This window comes from Epargyreus clarus, unplaced genomic scaffold (assembly GCF_041222505.1).
Source record: "Epargyreus clarus isolate Ecla_fem2 unplaced genomic scaffold, WU_Ecla_fem_2.2 ptg000009l, whole genome shotgun sequence".
In the NCBI taxonomy this organism is placed as follows: domain Eukaryota; kingdom Metazoa; phylum Arthropoda; class Insecta; order Lepidoptera; family Hesperiidae; genus Epargyreus; species Epargyreus clarus.
In genome coordinates, this window is record NW_027332217.1 from 3,275,999 (window position 1) to 3,297,202 (window position 21,204).

A 21,204-nucleotide genomic window follows, 5' to 3' on the forward strand; every position below is an offset into this window, starting at 1 on the left:
TTCAAATTATCTCATATTTTAATGAGAAAAATCAATTAATGTTTTTAGTAATTTAATTAAAAGTTGAAAGACTTAGACAAGAACAAAACTCTTGTCCTATATAAACAAAGAAATCCGACCGCTTAAGGGCAATTAACTGAATAGGAAAGTAATGTAGCCTATTTCATTCCAACAAAGTAGACAAATCTTACGACATCTTATATGTTAAAATCCGCAAACCTTATGGGCTGTAGCATGGCTGGGCATAACAAAGAATGCGACATACTATAGATATATACGTCAGTAGGATAATATATCTATTGTCCCTGTAGTCCCGGGACTAGAATAGGGCTACGGTATCCCCTGCCTGTCGTAAGAGGCGACTAAAAGGGGGCTTCCGGGGTTGCGGGCGGCAAGATTGGGAGGTCGAGCCGTCCAGCAAGCAACTCCGGGAAGGACGGCGGTATGAGTGGTCGCATACCGTCGTAAACACCAGACGGTGTGGTGAGACCTGACGCTCACCTAGGAGGAGCCCGAAGGGGCAACGCGTTCAGAGGACTCCGGTTGCGTTCCGTAGGAGATCCCGGAGTCCTCTTGGCAACGCTGAGGACGGCCACCGGGGGGGTTTTAGTGCGGTAAGAATCCCACATAACCCCGTGTCGCTCCTACGACACTGGGTACCTTTTGAAGGTTTCCCCCTCGTAAACAAAAAAAAAAAAAAAAAAGGATAATATATCTATGGCGACATACATACATAAGCCTGAATAACATTACCCTCCGCAGAGGAATAAAGCAATCGCCGTCCAAAAATAACACAATGAAATGAACACAGGAATGGTAAAATCATTTATATCTAAATCCCTAGTACATAAGCATCTATGAATATCTTAAGCCTTTAGTTTAATAGTGAACTAAGTTATTGGAAATATAAGCTTCAGAAATTTAGTTTCGATAAGCGTCTTACTACCTTGTGAATTATAATAGGCTTCCATTTCACGGCCCCAAGAGCCTCACTCGGTTCAGAAATGCTAATTAGAATTATTGCCAGATTCGCACAATTATGTGAAATACAACCTACATAATTTCATACTCAAAATTCGTTATGATTTATATGAATATAATATGTTCAATACTTTTATATCTCTTCTTTTACGTATTTTTAATATCGGCGAGTAAAATTATTGAAAGAAAAATAAAATATTAGCATGATATTTTCTTTTGTTATTAGTATAAATGTAAAAAATATTTTAACCGTAAAAGGAGTGAAGTAAAATTAATTATAATAAATAATACATGTAAGGCATCAGTAATTATAATTGATGTATGATTAATATTTATTCCTCGTCATATTAATCGTATTAACATCGTATTTTATTAACACCTTTACCAACAATGTAAAAACGAAACTATTACCAAATGCACATTTCACTTTTGTACTCGTATATTTGTAATTAATATATTTTGTACCATTTAATTGCATACGACTTTCTTGCAATTATACAATCAAATAAAAAAATATTAACTTTTTATACAATTTAATTTTATCTACTAGTGATTATATTCTGCATTCCAATTATCCTAAGTTTTATACAATTCGTTTAAATAAACACACGCGACGAAGTTGTGGTTTAAATTAAAATATTCAAGCAGTTGCATTTTAATGTACAGCCAGCGCCAAGAGTACATGAACAAATTAAGGTTTTAAAAATACATATACCAATACCAAGGGTTCATAAGTAGCACCATAATTAGATGAACGTCGTAAAGTTTCAAAAGTAGATGAACACTACAGTGTCAAAAGAAGGTGTTCAGTTATTTATGAACGCTTGGGTATATAGGTATTTTTCAAATTTTCATCTTCTCATCTACTTCTGAAGCTGACTGTACCTATCATATTTAATCGCACGCAGCGAAGGTTTATAGTTTTTTCATACATCTGTTCACTATTTTTCATAAAGTGACATTTTAATGTTCATAAAACGATGTTCGTTGCACATTTTATTATAATGTAACTCATATCTTTGTCTCTTGTTCGATAAAATGACTTTAGAAGCATATAAAAATAATACACCGTTTTATTTTTGCCTTTAAGTACAGAAATACAGATAGTATTTCTGTTCCTCTACCTATTGTACCAAAGCGCTCATCGTAGTAAACTAATATATATATATAAAAGCGAAAAGATACTCACGTTCAAAACGTATTAATCAAGGTTTTGCCGAAACTGCTGAAGCTATAATCATGAAATTTGGACTGTAGTTTTATTTTATAATGTAGATGCGCACTAAGAACGGATTTTTTGATATTCCACCGTTAAGGGTGTTAAATAGGGGTTGCAAGTTTGTATGAAAGTCTGTCAGTTTTAAAGCAAACTAGATGAAAATTAGTATTTAGCTTTCTGATTTAAAGTAATAAAAATCTAATCTAAGGGTTTTTCCAAAATCAACCCTAAAGGTGGTTAAATAGGGGTGGACAGCTTATTTCAAACTTTGCCATTTTGGAAGCCAGCACTATGAAAGTTAGCCATTGCTTTACTGGTTAGATATAATAGAACTTTAGTTCTACCGTTTTTGGAAAATCAACCCCTATGTGGGTAAAGTAAGGGTTGTAAGTTTGTATGGAATTCCCCCAGTTTTGATGTAAACTCTATGAAAATCGGTATTTGGGTTTTCGATTAAAAATAATTAAATACCTATTTCACCGTTTTTGGAAAATCAACCCTTAAGTTGGTAAAATAAGGGTTGGCAGCTTATTTTAAAATTTGCCAAATTGAAAGCTAGCATCATGAAAATTAGCCATTGCTCTACTGGTAAGATATAGTGGAACTTTAATTCTACCGTTTTTGGAAAATCAACCCCTATGTGGGTTAAATAAGGGTTCTAAGTTTGTATGGAAGTCCTCCAGTTTTGTGTAAACTGTATGAAAATAGGTATTTGGGTTTTCGATAGAAAATAATTAAACACCTATATCAAATTTTTTGGAAAATCAACCCTTAAGTTGGTAAAATAAGGGTTGACAGCTTATTTTAAAATTTGCCAATTTGAAAGCTAGCACTACGAAAGTTAGTCATTGCCTCACTGGTTAGATATAGTGGAACTTTAATTCTACCGTCTTTTTAAAATCAACCCTAATGTGGGTTAAATAGGGGTTGAAAGTTTGTAGGGAAGTCCGCAGATTTTGAAACAAAGTCTATGAAAATTGGTATTCAGCTTTCTGATTGAAAATAATAGAACACCTACTTTACCGTTTTTGGAAAATCAACCCTTAAGTTCGATTAATAGGGAATATAAATTTATTTTAAAATCCGTCAATTTGGAAACAAGGATTGTAAAAATAGCATTTAGCTTTCTGGAAATAAATACAATAATAGAGCTTCTTTAACACCGTTTATGGAAAATCTACCCTTAAGAAGGTAAAATAGGGGTGGAAACTTCGTTTAGAAGTCCGCGGCTTTTTAAGCAAAGTCTATGAAAATTGTTATTTGGCTTTCTGATTCAGAATACTAGGACACCTATTTCACAGTTTTTGGAAAATCAACCCTTAAGGTTGTTTAATAGGGGATGGAATTTTATTTTAAAATCCGTTTATTTGGAAACAAGGACTGTAAAAATAGGATTTAGCTTTCTGGTACGGAATAATAGATATTCTTTAACAACGTTTATAGAAAATCTACCCTTAAGAGGATAAAATAGGGGTAGAAACTCCGTTTAGGATTTCGCAGATTTTAGAGCAAATTCTATGTAATTTAGTATTCTGCTTTCTGATTGAAAATAATAGAACACCTATTTTACCGTTTTTGAAAAATTAACCCTTTAGGACGTTTAATAGGGGATGGAACTTTATTTTAAAACCCGTTAATTTGGAAGCAAGAACTGTAAAAAATGGTAATTGGATTTCTGGTTGGGAATGATAAAACTTTTTTAACACCATTTATGGAAAATCTACCCTTAAGAAGGTATAATAGGGGTAGAAACTTCGTTTAGAAGTCCACAGATTTTGAAGGAAAGTCTATGAAAATTGGTATTTTGCTTTCTGGTTGTAAATAATATATGACTTATTTTTCCATTTTTCGAAAATCAACCCTTAAGGTCGTTAAATATAGGTTGGAACTTTATTTTATAATCCGTTAATTTGGAAGCAACCACTATGAAAAAATATCATTGGACTCAATGAAGCATCTGAGTCACTGTTCTTTTAGATCAACCCTTAGTACGGCTATAAAAGGGTGTATGCATTATGCCTTTCTGTTTACACATCTGTTTCAGCATTTTTAGCAACTCAACTATCAACCCCATTAGGGTACTAAAAGTAAAGAAAGTTTTTTTAAAAACCGTTATTGAAGTAACTTTCTTTGGCGTAGTGTAGGGCGAAATTCCACGGGCCGTCGTAACATATATTTTTAACATGGGAATGTATTACGCGTGCTGAAGTGTAGAACAGCGGTTTTTTACTTCCGTACCTAAAGGATAAAAACGGAACCCTATTACTAAGACTTCGCTGCCTGTCCGTCTGTCCGTGTGTCACAGGGCTCTGTCTCTGGAACTGTAATAGATAGACATTTGAAATTCTTACAAAGGATGCATAACTGTGGCCGCTATAACAACAATGGCTGCTGCAATATTAAATACCAGAAATTAAAAAAAAAATTTTGAATGTACGGAACCCTCCAGGTGCGGGTTTGACTTGAACTTGGCCAATTATTAGTAACGCGCAGACCCGCGGGCCACAAGGGAAAGTCGCGAGCCACACACCACACGTGGGTGTCGGGTTGCCGACCGTTGGTGTTGAATATTATCTTTCAGCAATTTGCTGATAAAGTATCTATTGATGCATATGTACATAGGAATGTTTTTGAAATTCTACTAAGGAGGTAAAAGAAGTCTTATATGTATGTATACGGGAATCTTTTAGGTTCGAAGTTAGAAACGTGAAATTTCAGATAACGTCTATTCAGACAAATACACGACAACGTTGAAGGGGTGCATATTTCATATATGATAATGCGTAAGTTTATTCAATTTAGCCTACATTTTGGTATACTGATTAGGTACATCACAACTACTTTGGACACACTGCGTGCCATCATTTTGTCCTGCCTAGGGGTATGGTTGTGGTGGGTATGCGTGGATTAGTGATGGTGATGTGGTAGATACATAGACCTTGGATTAAAATTTTGGGTTAGAACAGGGTTACAGTATCCCCTGCCTGTCGTACGAGACTAAAGGGGGGCTTCTGGAGTTGCGGGCGGCAAGAATGGGAGCTCTAACCGCCCAGCCAGAGACCCTGGAAAGAACCGCTGTATGTAAGGCCCCATATAACATGGACGGTTCCTATGGAATAGTGTAAATAATAATTATTGTATCCTACATGAAACTTATATTTTAAAGAAAGTTTCGTTACAGTCCACTAATTAGAGTTTTTGCGTATGTTTCTGAAGAAAGCTTGATCAATTTAGGTACACAGTGACGAAAAAAAAAGCTTTTATTAATTAAATATTAATGCTTCTTTATCGTTAAAATTGTTAGGTACAAATTTACCATTACAGTTATTTGTATTTCATATAATATTGTTTAACGCGGGCGAAGCCGCGGGTTCTGCTAGTTCTGTGTAAAACAATAAAGCGTTCCTGCTTAGTTGAGAATAATCAATTCACAATAGATTAGCTGCAAGCTTGATTTTTTTTCTTCAAATATATAAAAACAGATCTAACCACTCCCATTCCAAAACGAGACACATGGCTACAAGGACAGAAATCGAAAAAAATAACAATCAAAGAAAATTATAACATTCAACGAAATTTATTTTTACCACTCTTTTATTAGCTGGACCTGTATATATGTATGTATGAAACGGAAACTTTGAACTCTATTTTTACCCACTTTGAACAGGCCGATAAATTTTTTAACACTTATCAAAAACCCATAACATTTTAATAATTTTGCCCCATTCTCTTCATCAGGGTCGCCAGGATAAGGATTTTAACGTGGTATTTAGTTTTTAAACTATAATTATATTTTATTTAGACTCATTACCATTACCATCAAAGACTATTCTTTGCATCATCATTACCAGTAAAGCAACATTTTAGCGTCCCCAATAAGTGTGCAGCATTTTAATGTCCCGTGCGATCGCGTGTTGCAGACGGACCGTCCCCAGTGTGTATGTGAGCAATCGTACAGATTTGAATCTCATTACCATATTCAGGAGCGGAATGTGAATTATAATTTCCATTTATTTACATTTTTCACCTTAACGGTAGGTCATACAGTATGCTATTGGCACGTTTAACATTATTTTGAGCGGTACGGAACATTTGATGGATGTTGGTATAGAAGTAATAGATTAGGTGAGGAAGATTGACGTAGCATTTTGTTTGAAGTGGCGAAAGTCTCTTAAGTCAAACGTTTTAACGTTTGACTTAAGGCCAAGTATGAGTACCATTTCACTGCTGCAAGTATTTTATTGTGGAAAGAAAGGAGTAAAGAATACCTAGTATTTTGAAGAATATAATACATTTTACAGAATTTGAGCAATATCAAGAAAACAATGTTAAAATTACATACTGGGTTTTACAACCGCATTTAGTGGAATAATTTTAAAGGCTAATCGGAAGCTAACGGAAATTAGCTAACCAAAAAAAAGCGATAATGTTCCTTAGCGACCTTATGGTCATTAAAGTAATTGGGTGTCTGACTACTTCCCAAAACTTTTGGATACTGACATTTACTTTAATGTGCTGCTCCTACATTCAGAGAGCATTCCAGTTCAGTGCTAAACGCCCCTGGAACTATTAATGATTAAATATCTACTAAGTACTTTTTCCAAACACTATTCGCTTTACTTGTCCAAAATTTGTTGGTCAGCATCAAATCAATCTATAGTTTACACACACTTCTATGGCCACGTGCACAGGCCACGTGTCCTGACGCGAGATTTACATTTTTTACCCATCACAAAAAGTGCTTAACGCCGCTCAAGAAGTTTTCATTTCAAAAATGTATGAAAATAGCCCACAATTTGACCTTTTTAACAAAACTTAGATTTATCTCCACTTAATCGTGTACAAAAAACATGTGCAAACTTATAGCGAAATTTCCCGTAGCGTTGCGTGAGGGATCGTAAGTGTACGATGATTTGCATCTCATTACCATATGCAGGAGAGAAATGTCGACGCAATATAAAATACTTGTTTATGATTAATTTATTTACGTTCCGCGCACGCGATTCCATGAAGTGTTGCTTTGATTGTCGGCTTTAACCTTATTTATCTGATCGGCTTAGACGTAAAGAGTAAAATGAAGATATTAATAGGGATTACGACTTATCCTTAGCGACCGCAACGCATTGGCAAATTTTCTTATTTTTTTATTTAAAAGAAAGAAATATTTATTTATTAATAATACTACAACATTATATGGCATAAATAATAGTAAACATGATTCTCAAATCAGAACATTGCTGCAGTAAAATTTAACAAAAGGGTCCACACTCAGCCTCACTGCGGCGATCTACGGCCACTGATTTTCAGTGTGTGATTTCTAGTATTTTTGTCATAGCAGACATAAAAGTAAATGCATTGTGAAAATTTTAACAGTCTACCTATTACAGTTCAATAGATCATTTGAAAAGACGCCGAAAAATAGACGTATCTTGTATGACGGCCTTATTTTTACGTTTAAAGACATTTATTTCTCATAAGATTTTACAAAAAAAAAAAAATCACTTACAGAGAAATTACAAAATACAAACAAATTTAAATGGGTTAGCGTAGTGTTTGTTATTGTGGGTAGATTTAAAGTTGACAATAAATAAAGTTTTTAAGACTTTTTTTTTATTTTTAGTGATAAATTCTATGAAAAGTTTTCTGTTTGTAATCATTGGCTTTACTGGAATTGTAACTGGCTTTAACCTTATTTATCTGATCGACTAAGCCGTAATAACGAGTGGAATTAAGGTATTAATAGGGATTACGACTTATCCTTAGCGACAGCGCATCTGCGATGGACATTAGGTACCACTGCAACCATTTTTGGTTTTTATTACAATGTGTATTACGAGATGGTTCGACCGGGGTGATACCACCGCCACAACTATTTGTTGTGTGAAGTGCCTGCGTTTGGATGGAAGGGCTTGGTGTGAAAACCGGGTAACTTAGGTTCATATGGGGTGATCATCTTAGTTCTTACGATTAAGATAGCATCTGTAATCAACTTCAGGTAGAACCTCTGTAATATATGGAGTACGTTACAGATGTCCATGGGCAGCAGTAACTACTAACTATCAGGTCAACTGCATATTCGGTCGACATGTAGCACACTCAGTTACAAAGGGACAGTATATATAATATATTCCTAAATTATTGAGTCGTTATTTCAAGTTAGCACATCCAATGTGAAAAGTATTCAATGTTAATAATAATCGCAAAAGACCGAAACAATAAACAAAAGCGTAAAACGATCTCAAGTAACTTCACATTGCTTCGTATTAGATACAATAATAATATAGCACTGAGAAAATTACACTTTAATTAAAACATAATAGGAATACATATATACTTACATAACGTATAATATACAATCTTTTGTGAGTCAACTCACAAGCAATTAATTTTTGAAACCACCTTACGTAATTACGAATTTCACGTAAAACAAAGGCAATAGAGAAGTGCGAGCAAATGAATAGATTTTCCTGTTCACGTGCAAATTTCTTTGTTAATTTACATTTAGCTCGCAATAGGCCAATGTGGTAGATTTTGTTCCGCTACGTTTATCACTATCGGATATATTAGTAAACTTGCCTAGTTTGTCCATATGTCAAGTACATATTAATAAACTTGGTCTATTGAACTTGGTTTAGTAAACTAGTTTAATTAACCAAAAAACTGAAGAGTTACACAGCTCTCTTTTTTTAAGCTTAGAAATATAAACTAATAACTGTTGCCCGCGGGCCCGCCCTTATAGAGAGATAAAGAGCATCCATGTTTAAATCGAAATCATTAACAAAACCGATGAGTAATTTTTGCGCAAAAGACGAACAAACTTAAAACTGACAAATGTTTACATTAAAATGGATAGATAATATGATTAGATACACAAATGGATGGGTATTATTGACTATTGACAAAGTGATTATTTCAAAATAGCTTTTTTTTTAGCTTATTTGGCTTCATTTGGCAAGTATTTAGAAGGTTTAAGCAAATAAAAACAACTTTGATAAGAGCATTGCCAAAGCTTAAAGTTACAAATTTGTGAAAGACAATTTCAGCTACTTTTTCCGAAAAATGTGAGTTCCAGCGAAATATTTAAAACTGAGCACTAAAGCAATACAAAACAATACAGCAGCGTGCAAAAATACCATCAAAATTCTCCAGTATTTCGGTTAGTATTTAGTTAAATACTAAGAGTATTAATAAAAAAAAATATATAGAAAACGCTAATTACTTCTTACCATTCACGTACAAATAACTGCTATTTTAATGCCGTTCAAGTTTAGGAAAAACCTATTTCCTTTGAAGCCTTAGACCGTAACGGAACAGTGATATTGACAAATTTTATAACTGGAGTTGATGTGGGAGAGTGTAAATGGTTTAATTGTATTTTAATTACCGAGTCGTTGACCTCTTACGTTTGTTACGAAAAATAAGGCTTTTGTTTCGCGTCGCTTCCTTTAGTTGGTGTACCTACGTCACCTTTGAATGGTTTGTTAGGCACTTTATGTTCTTTATTATTTAGTTCTCTTGCAAAATTAAGTTTAAGAATCGTTTCTCATGTGTTACATAATCCTATTATAATTTTGCTATAATATTTGTTTTTCCTAAACAATTGCTACCTAGGTCAGTGTTATGGGTAAATTTCTATCAATTTTGATGAATAAGACTTCTCTATTTTTTTAATTTAACACTTTTTGGTAGTTTGCAAAATAGTTAATAAAACTTTTAAAATACGTATTTGAAATTTTAATTTACATAGGGTATTCCACTTGGTAACCATATTGTTACAATTAATTAATCGTTCTTAGCTGTTATGTGACGCTACCTTAAAAAATATACCTATATTCTATGTCATTTCTATAATTGAGACTAATACAAAAGTACCTAATAGTATATTAAAATCTATCTCAATCCGTTTTCGCTTTAGCGCCTTAAGAGTGAGCCAAAAAATGAGGCATACAAACAAGTTTGTCACTCTTACTCACCTTATGGAGGGTAAAAAGCTAAAAATCATACCACAATATCGCATATATCAATTACCCTATTCCGAAGTTAATAATCAAATATTAACTACAAAACCAAAATCCTTCGAGAATTGAGCATTTCAATAATGAACCTGAAGCTTACGGTTTATGTATTAACTGAACAAAGCTCATTAAAGCGATCTCGTGTGGTAATGATCTTAGAAACGGTAATGACGCTTCCTGAAGCGCTCCGGAAACGCTCGGAATATTAAACACAATGTTATAGTATGTAGTGTGGTTACAATGTTAAATGATATTCCTCAGAGAATGTTAATTATTAATCAAGGAATTTGTATCGTGTGATATTGATTTCACAATGTCTTTTTTCAAGATTATATTCTTATTCGCATGTCACCATTTTTCATATTTCCATCATACATATGAACTTAAAGCGTCATAACCGATTTTGACCGATTTTTTAAAACCTAATTAATTAAAACCTATTTATAAGGGATACTATTTATCACATGATAAAATACGATTAGGAGATAAAAAGGCGGATTTAAGGCGGATTTTTATCTAATGAATGAAACAATATTTTTACCCCCACATGAGTTGTAGAATGACAGGTACATACATACACTTGAAAACTACTATCTTTCACAATCAGGTAAAAATAAACATTATATATTGTACAGACCACCTTAATATTTTCTAAGGGTAACACGGCGAAGGTCGGCAACATGAACTGTCACTCGTATATTAACTCCCTAAGTAGATGCCTCCATGAATTAAGAGGTTAGGTCAAGATAATGAGCAATAAATTCAGTATTTACCCGTGCGAGAAGATTTCCGACGGTTATACATTTGGCGCAGGGCCATATAATCTCTTGATGTAAGGAATGGCCAAAGTTTATCAGCTATTTAGTATATGCATAAGAATTATGCTTACTTATACCATAAATTGTATTCGCGTCAGCACTTTCTAGTAGGACACCTTAACCTTTTATTAACATTGTAAATCACATGATAAAATATGTTGTTTTCCTTACTAAATAGGTCAAATTGTTCACGTGATTTAGTGCTTTCATTCAGTTCTATTAAGATTCCTAGCAGATGTTTTTACGATCATCTGTGATTAATGATTTAGCTGCTGTTTGGAAGCTAGATGCAGTTGTCAATAACTACAACCCCTTAGATGAGTAAAATACATAGATTGATCACTCCTAAGAAGATAGTGTAACCAGTTCTGAGTTGAAATTGCGTAAATAAAGTGTTGCCACGTCTCCGTCCTAAAATGTCCCTAAAATGTTTGAAATATTTATTTATTACGTAATTGAAATAGTATTTGTTATTTATACGCATTTTTTTCTAAAAATGATTTGATTTGTTAAGAATTCAAACAATAAATAAGAAAATAATCCTTTTGTGGCTTCATTAAACTTTAAGGCAGTGAAGTATCTTTCTATTTTACTTATCTAAGTACAACCCGCGCACTTTAAGAGTGCCGGCTATAGGTTTAAAGGTGATAGAACCCTCTGTGGTTCGACTTCAGCGGCACCTATTTATGCCTAAGAACAGTGTTAAGCACTGCTGTGTCCTAGTTTGAAAGTTGTGGTAAGGAATACTTATCCGAGGCTTTCCAAATACGTCCTAAGAGGTGGCAAGGAATCTTGTAAACCTCTGTTAGGAATATAATCTTATCGGGGATTGATTACACATGTCCATGGGCACAGTAGCCTCTTACCATGAATAGTAAAAATTAAAAACCACATACCATCAGTTGGACTGCATGCTCATAAACAGAGTAAATATCCGGTAAATGACAAATCTCTATACAAAGTGAAAGCGTCATAAACATAATCAATTTTACGTCGCACTAAAAATATATGTCATGTAATAGAAAAGTTTATTGCGGTACTTTAGTACACTCATATATTTAAGTGTTTTGAAAAGTTACAAACCATTTCTTTTGTAATAAAAATCACTTATCGATAACTTTATCAATGTACGTGAGAGATGAGAGAAAGTGTAAAGTTAATGTGAACATTACCTCTTACACGAACCTTACACAACTATTTGTCTTAAAAATGTACTGTTTAACAAATTTATTTTCTACAGAGCATTTGATTTACTTGGAGAAGTTACCTGTGAACTTTAAAAAGACGAATTTCTAGTGCGTTTAGATTAAAAATAGTCTAAAAATTTTAAATTTAAAACATCAAACATAATAATAGCCTCATAGGCAATAGCAGTAATAGCCTAGTGGTTAAGAAACTCGGCCTCTCAATCGAGGGGTCCGAGGTCTAAATCCCAGGCACGCACCTCTGATTTTTCGAAAATATGTGCATATTAGAAATTAATTATCACTTGCTAAAACGGTAAAGAAAAACATCGTGAGGAAACCTGCATACCTGAGAGATTTATAAAAAAAATCTCAAAGATATGTGAAGTTTACCAATACGCACGTGGCTAGCGCGGTGGACTATGGCCTAATACTTCTCATTCTGAGAGGAGACCCGTGCCCAGCAGTGGTACAGTAATGGGTTGATGATGACATTAACATCTCCGATATCTTACTCTCATTAGTATTACGCAGTCATCGAATGTCGTTTGTTAACAGTTTGACAACTAAATACAAATTAAATATAAATTAAATAAGTATTTATTAATGATAATCACATTTTAGTAGTGGAAATGAAGAATGGAGTCCACCTGATAGTACCTAAGTCACTGCCTATAAAGTACCTGGAAGGCCCAAAGACTTTAAAAAGTACTTTTTGTCTATATATCTTAAAACATTAAACACATTTTCCACTTATATACATAGACAGACTGGCAGTTAAACCAATTACATAATTAGTTATGCTCATCACTGGGATTCTTAAAGCTTTTAGAATACTAGACTAAGTAAAGTTTTCAAGTCATACAATTAGTGCTCAACACGAAAGTAGGCTTAAGACGTTAAGTCTAATTAGACGTTATTATTACTTCGTACATAGGTACTTGTTTCGCCCTTAAATTTTACGACATTGTTAAGAAAAGTCTAGTGTTTTCGTGGAAAATACGTAGTTTCTTCTCCAGTTTCGATTATTTGCATACTTGAACTTTTATGCAACATTTAAATACTCGCGAGCATTTCTACATTCACAGCCACACACTTAGATTGTCTATGTCGTGGATGCCATGAACACACACATAGACAAATACACAAACACCCAGACCCAGTAAATTAGTAAATTCGTAATTTAGATATCTCGGATCGAACCCGGGACCCTCTGTGCGTCAGACCGGTATGGTAACCGCTCCCCCACCTATGTGTATAGGCTAATGCGTTCGGACAGCTGAATCTGTCCAACGCGCCGCCGTACGTTTTGATATCTTAAATAAATAAAGATATGCATATACATTTTGAACTTCTGTTTTAATTTCTGAAAACGTTTCAACTTTACCAGTCCGCTGTCTGGCTCTCATTGTTATTTAAAGTATTTTCGGACAAGTACAGTAATGGATTGGCTATAAAAGCAATGACCATTGCCGATTTATTTTAACACTTTGTATTCTCAAATCTATACCTATTCCTGTGTCATAGACACGCATGAAGTGTGCAAACACGTAGAACGGAAATATGAATCTATGAAACCATAATTCAGATTTCTGCTTAACCAGCGATATAATCAGCAGACCGAAAGCAAAAGCTTTGCAACACAAATGGGCGTAGATTTTGGAATAATACATCATACAGTGGTTTATAATTATACTAGAAAAAGAGAGAACCAGTAACAAACAAATCTCCCGATAAAGCTCGCCATAGACCAACGCAAGTACAAATTATACTGATTACAACTTTAAACGCCATTAATGTATCGATTTATGGCCTTAAACCGTAGACTGTCGATTAAACTCAAGTCATTGGTTCTTACAACTAATAAAACTTGCACCCGAGTGGTCGAACCAGTAATCAGGGATGAAAGTAAACATCTGACCGGGCATCCGGCTCGAAGGACCAGAACGGGAATATTTCTTGTCATCGGCTGATATAAGTGGTAATTTCATTTAATTAATGCGAGCTGGAGAAGCATGGTAATAAGGCTTCTTCAAGATGGCGCTCCGGTCAGTTTCTTGGTAACGACTGAGATAAATCATCGTTGTCTTCGCACGTAACTAGATTGCTTACAATCGCCCACGTGGAATTTAAAAAGTGGGGTCCGTGAGCGAATATATTTGGTTCCGTAGTCGGATTATTAATTGTGTCAGTAGCAAAATTAGTTCGATTTAATTCTTAAATACACTGTGAAAGACTATGGTATTTCAGTCTTACCATTCAATGTAATTTGTAACAAGTCTTATTTTTCCTAGAAGCTCTAGGAGGAAGGTAATGTTTTTCGAGCGTGTGTAATACATATGTGTGTGTATGTACAAATAAGCCTTTATACACTCATAGCTCCCCACTAAGATTATCTGTGTCATATGAGCCATGGACTCACACAAAGGCGACAACGTAACCAGACCCGCAAAACAAATCTAAATTATTTTTTAACATTTTTAGCTGACCGAATCGAACTCGGGACCCATTTCTTATCAGACCAATATGGTGACCGTTCCGCCTCGCCGGTCATCAATTATATTGTACATAAGTATGTCTTATTATTTGGCCTGCTCTACAGCCCCAATATGCTTAAAATGAAAAAAAAATCTAAATAATGTCATGTTTTCCTAGTAACATCAAAAAGCTAAACTTTTCCTAGTTGCAGACTATATTTCCCAGTTTAATAAAGTCAAATTGTGTAATTCGCCATGGTGTAATGACTTGGAATATCGCTAATGCCTTTTGTCATCACCGTTTGTATGTAGATTAGGTTATCTCAGTCGTCATTTATCATGACATGTGTCTAGTGGAGGAAGTTATAAAGTTAAGGGAGTTAAAATATGAGCGATAGTTTAAAATTGGCTTAAACGTTATTAATATTAACCCCAACAAGTCATTAACAACCCATTACTGTCCCACTGCTGGGCACAGGTCTCCTCTCATAATGAGAAGGATTAGGCCATAGTCCACCGCGCTGGACAAGTGCGTATTGATAGATTTCACATACCTTTGTTTTTTTTTTTATATATATAAATCTCTCAGATATGCAGGTTTCCTCACGATGTTTTCCTTCACCGTTTTGGCAAGTGATAATTAATTTCTAATACGCACATAACTTTGAAAAATCAGAGGTGTGTGCCTGGGATTTGAACCTCGGACCCCTCGATCGAGAGGCCGAGTTTCTTAACCACTAGGCTATCACTGCCATTGCAACCAACGAGTAAAAAAACAGTAATTAAGGAAAATTAAGTTAATCAGATGGTCATATCAACGACCGTCGCTGACTATACCGCGTGTAGTCAGTAGGTGACCGACACCGACGAGTGCCGAATGTCGTTGACTGTTGCCTAGAATCACCGACTGTCGTCGACTGTTGCCTATATTCGCCGACTATCGCCGACTATCTATGACTGTTGCATATCGTCAGCAACTGGCGCCGACTGTAGTCAAACTAAAATTACATTTTTAAAAAAAATTGTTCTTTTTTTGGGTTAATCTTAAGGACGGCTGATAAGCCAATTTTGGTCTTTCGACCATTTAAGGCGCAACTATATAAATAAGAACTAAGTTCACACTGAAGCCAAAGTAAGTTCATTTAATGCTACGAATAATGAGTACTGTAATTCTAAAACCCAAAATAGTAAACAATTTTCTTACATAAAGGTTGGAATTATTGCAACCAGCTTAATTAATTAATTCCTCATACAGTTTGTGAAGGATGAACTACCTAGCTTAAAATCCAATGAAGTTATTACACCAACATTTTGAAATTCACTTCATACTCGTAAATAATACCAAGTTAGTTTAAAATGCAGATTTTGAACTTTAGACGGTTATAAACTACCATATCCCATTCACCATATTTCTAACCTAAGTCGAAAGTATTCGAATATAAAATTCATAACTTGAAAACCTTAATAGAAGCCCAAAACTTTCTGTGTGGTATTTAGCATACAACATGCTCTAAAGTAAGTCACAACTCCAAAAATCTCTAGTTACTTTTATTTTATTTGAGACCATATAAATAATATGATGTGATAAAATCATAAATATAAAAATGCTTATCCCGCAAGAATTAATTAAAAATTAAAAGTTGTAAAATGTAAAGTAAATGAGTAAATTCTTTTTAATTAAGATGCCCATATGCAATGTATACGATTAAAGTAAAATTTTAGTAGATAATGTACGACTTTAATACACATATGTCTAGTTTTACGATACAAGTATGTAGTTTAGTAATGACAAATTAAAATATGGGTCAAATTACCCTTACTAGTTTTTTCGGTCTACTGTTGCATATAAGTAGTTTAAGCCAATATCTTAGAACAAAATTACAAAAAGGCAATTTTCCTTGTCTTATAACCACGCTCACCACTAGTCTACGACCAGAAATCTTTATTTAAAATGCGTATCATTTGTAATGATATTTCATAAAATATGTTTTCTTACTTTTCTAGGCCAAACTATGTTTTCTTACTTTTCTACTCGAGACAGAAGAAATAAACAGTATCAATAACATTTATTAAGTAAAACGGTGCCAATATAGAAAAAAAAATCTTTCTCAGACTCAAGTCACGCTTACCGATTGTGTATTAAAATGCGTATTATTTTTTTCTATGGGCTTTGATTCGATACAGTATTTTTCTAATTTGTTTGTCATGCAATAATATATCTTTACTTAAATAATTTTCGAGACATTAGACAAAAACGTATCAATAACAATATTCAATTTTAATTTAATGTATATTTTTGGCACTTAACAATGTATCTTTACTTTTATACCTTTAAGAAATACATTAGACAGAAGATATCAATAACAATATACAAAATGTTTGAGTAAAATTGTGCCAAAATTGAAAAAATGCCAATTTCTCAACCTCAAAGTCACGCTTAACGCTTGTATATTAAAATGCGTATTCATTTTCTTTACGTGAGCTAATTTGAGCTGTTTTTATGCGCCTTTTTATTATTATTTTTTATTTGGTTCCTTAATGTAAATGTTGCCAAATAAGAAGAAATGTCAGTATCAGCAATATTGTAAGCAAAACGGTGCCAAAATTAAAAAAAATGCTAATTTCTCAACCTCAAAGTCACGCTCAGCGCTTGTATATTAAAATGCGTATTAATTTTCTTTACGAGAACTTATTCAAACCAGTATTTCATGTATCTTTGAAAGGTATGAAAAATAAGAAAAATATTTAAGTAAAACGATGCCAAAATTGAAAAAATGCCAATTTCTCAACCTCAAAGTCACGCTCAGCGCTTGTATATTAAAATGCGTATTAATTTTCTTTACGGGCGCTAATTCGAGCCGATGTTCCAGGTCGGCGTGCACAGTCTAACTCTCACTACGCTACTAACACACTCGCGCTCGGAAGCGATCTCCGTCTTGCATGCGCATGCGCATGAGCATTATGTTGAGAACGTACTGACGTGCGATTAGTCTTGAATCAGTTATGATACCACCTATGGTTTGTGGTACATACTAAATACTGTATTTAACGGATGTACTCAACATGCTTTTATTTTATGGTTACTGTTTGCCTATTTAATTATTAATTTTAAAATTACATTTCATTAATTTTTAATTAACATTGTTATATCTATAATAAAGGAGTAAATTGATTATGCATTTTAAAGATATAAAGAAGAAAGAACTGCATCCAAATAGCTTTACTTAGGAAGAGTTCCCACAAAGCAGTGAGCCTTAATTTATAAATCGAATCCTTTGTTATTAGATTTTTATCTAAATTAAAAGAATGTCATGATAAACATGAAGCCCTGCCCTGTTCAAATGCTTATTAGTATATATATATTTATTATATCTCTCGTTAATTTAATTTGCAAGATATAAAGAGAAATACAAACACAGCTAATATATTTCAGAATTAATCACATTATTTAAACTGTGGACTGTTTTACACGCGTTGAAATATCTCATACATAGTCTATGTGCATTTGAAATAATGTAACTTTCTAAGAGAGAAAGAAATATTATAATCGTACAAGTAATTCTTAAGGCTGTAACATATAAAAAAGTTTGTCAGTCAATACTAATTTATATTTCGGTTTTTTTTTATTCAAACGTCATCTACTTAATTTTATATCCTCTTGAAATGTGAGGGTTTAGGCAACAGTTCACAATTGACCAAATGTGAAATTATAGAACGTCACAAACCTTTAATATTATGAAGATCTTTCAGCAACATGTTTCCTCACAATACATTACTTCATCATTAAAACAAGTAATCATTATTTTCTAATACGCTTATAAGTTGCGAACTTGAAACATAGATAAGTATAGATATGTCACCGCCTTGTAAATGAAGGAAGCCATTAAATGGTTTAAACGGCTAACAATTCTGTCAGGAATTTAATGGCTGTCATGGTGTAATTTTAGCGGAACAATACCGACATGTTCAGTTAAGTGGTGCAAAAACACGAAATCGAATATTTCGAGTTTCATTCGTAAATGATCTAAAATCTACATTTTTTTATATTTTTTAAGCACAAAAATAGATGACAGTGACAATTTCAATTGTCAAAACTGATCACATTTTCTTGTTAGGAGTGAATAATCTTTACTAATCTATGACTTTGAATAACAGGAAACTGTGGTGTATTTACATCTGTATAAGACCTTAATAAAAACACAGGCAATCCACCTTATCTATACGTTATCAGTATGTAAGTAACTACCATTAACTAAAAAGTTCTATCAAGGTCTTAAATAATGAGTAAGAATTTATACTATTCGTAATAACAATATTATATTTGAACTTACTGTTACACAATAAATAATATAAAACTCAGTGCACATCAGGTAGATCATATCGACAATGAAATATTGACATTTGCTTCGGTACTAACCCTTTATCAGTTACTGGAATTATGAATTTGAGACTACAGACAGACATAACACAGAACACCAAATTCTATTATAGATCACAGATTTATCCTGAAAAGTAATGAAGAACGCAAGTAAGTTTCCCTTGTCACATCTTTTAAAATCAGAAAATAGAAGAGTATAAACAAAGATTTTGAAATACACCGTAATATATATTATATGTATGTGAATTGTTGATATTTACAGTAGAATTATGTATCAAGAAATGATTTGTAGATAACTTAAAGATTGCCATTCGGTCTGGTTGTCTGGCACTTTTAGAATTCCAGCAAGCCAATTAGTGTATTGTACAATATTTTATTTCGTGCCAATAACATAGCTCAAAAAAAATTAAAATCAATTCCAAAATTTTCGAGCCTAAATACTAGTTTTAGACAAATATTTTATAACGGCTTAAATATTAATGCTTTCATATTGATAACAGTAGAAACGGTTGAGTGATTAAATTCGCAGTTATGTTTCAGCCTTATTTTATGCATGTTTGGATCGTCCTACTTTTTGTCATTCAATTTTTGAGATTTTAACGATCCGTTTCAGTTCTTCAGCGATCTGTGTCAGTGGTTTGTTTTGTTCATCTCTCATATTATTACCATTTGTATTCAAGAACAATTGCTTTATGCTTTTTACTTTAGCTTTACGTTAGTTACTTAGAAAGTATTTCAATAAAATAATAATATATTGCACTAGCTAAAATCAGATCAGCTTGCCTCAACTGCCTGGCTCAGTTAAATATTTGCCATAGGAACTTTGGGATAATTTTATAAAAAACAATCTTAAATAGACAGTCAACGTGATGTTAAACTTTCAAGTCAATTAATTGAATACTGTTTCACTTTTGCGGACACAAACATATGGAAGCTGATATGTAAACATAATTCCTCTCGTAATATCCTCAACTTAAACTTTTAAGGTTTATTTACAACCATACGTAGTCCTATAAATATGATAATATTTACTTGCATTATATCCGTATAGTGCATAAACCACTTTTCTAATTATATATACTTCACAATCCTCTATCAATCAATAATATATGATGTCGGTTTACGATTTTATCATTGTCAGAGATAGAAACCACAGCTAACACAGGTCGGCGATCGTTCCTAGTGAATTATTCTGTAATGTCGTACATTTCTTATGGAGTAGCTACAGTAGAGAGTAATTGGCAGAAAAGTCCCGTTTTCCACAATCGGTCTAATCAGCACCATCACATTTTCAGTGTGACATCGCGAGATCACCACAGCGTGGCCGCAACGCGCCGCTCCGGCGATTTCGTGCATTTTTTTCATGTATTGTGACGACTCTGATTTCTAAATAATTTAAATACGTGCACGAGAAACGCATATCGGCAATTAATCGACATTCGGAATTGGGTTTGTGTATCGGTTCGCGTGTCGATTTGTCGTGCTCAAAGCTTCGTTTCGTTTGATAGCGAAGCTTAGCGCGTCGAGAGATTTGATCGCAATAATAAATAAGTTTTCAAATATATTAGCACAATTGCGCCGATCGCTCAAAGTCCAGATGGGGGGTGTTGAAAAAACGCGACACTTACGTTTTCAATGGCACCGTAACGGAATCCGATTAGAACACAAAACCATGTCACTGTCACAGATGCGTGTTTAAGCACTATGTTCGCGTTCAGACGCGTGCGGCCGGGTCCGTTGCTCGGATGCGACTGAGCGTCTTTAGCGCGATGGAATCGGCGCGGGCGCAGTGAAATGATCCGGCGGGACGACACCGCGACGAAATGCCGTAAGTAAAATTTGATGCAATTTTTTTACCGCCCGGGAAGTACGCTCAGCTGAGTAATCATGAGCGAACGGTTCAATTTTTTGGGTTACGTTTACGTACGCGACGGTATCTATTATATATTCTATACAAATAAATAAAATCTAAGTCTGTCTGTAGCTTCAAAGTCACTGTTATTGTCTAACCTATAAATATAATATTCACGAAAGGAAAAGTACCTTTTCTTGCTTTCTGTATGTGCTGATCTCTTAAATTAAATTAATTATGAACTAACTCTAACAAACCTTTTTAGTAGATTTATTGGGAC

General features: G+C 33.8%; 1 protein-coding gene across 2 annotated transcripts in view; it reads right to left on the reverse strand.

Annotated features, from left to right (window-relative positions):
- Sb (serine proteinase stubble) overlaps positions 1-20,835 on the reverse strand; it is a 174,739-nt gene extending 153,904 nt beyond the window's left edge. For both annotated transcript variants that reach the window (XM_073076415.1, XM_073076414.1), the window contains exon 1: positions 20,701-20,835. The gene's annotated coding sequence lies outside the window, so the exon portion shown is untranslated. The remainder of the gene's footprint in view (positions 1-20,700) is intronic.
- Positions 20,836-21,204: the final 369 nt, after the last annotated feature.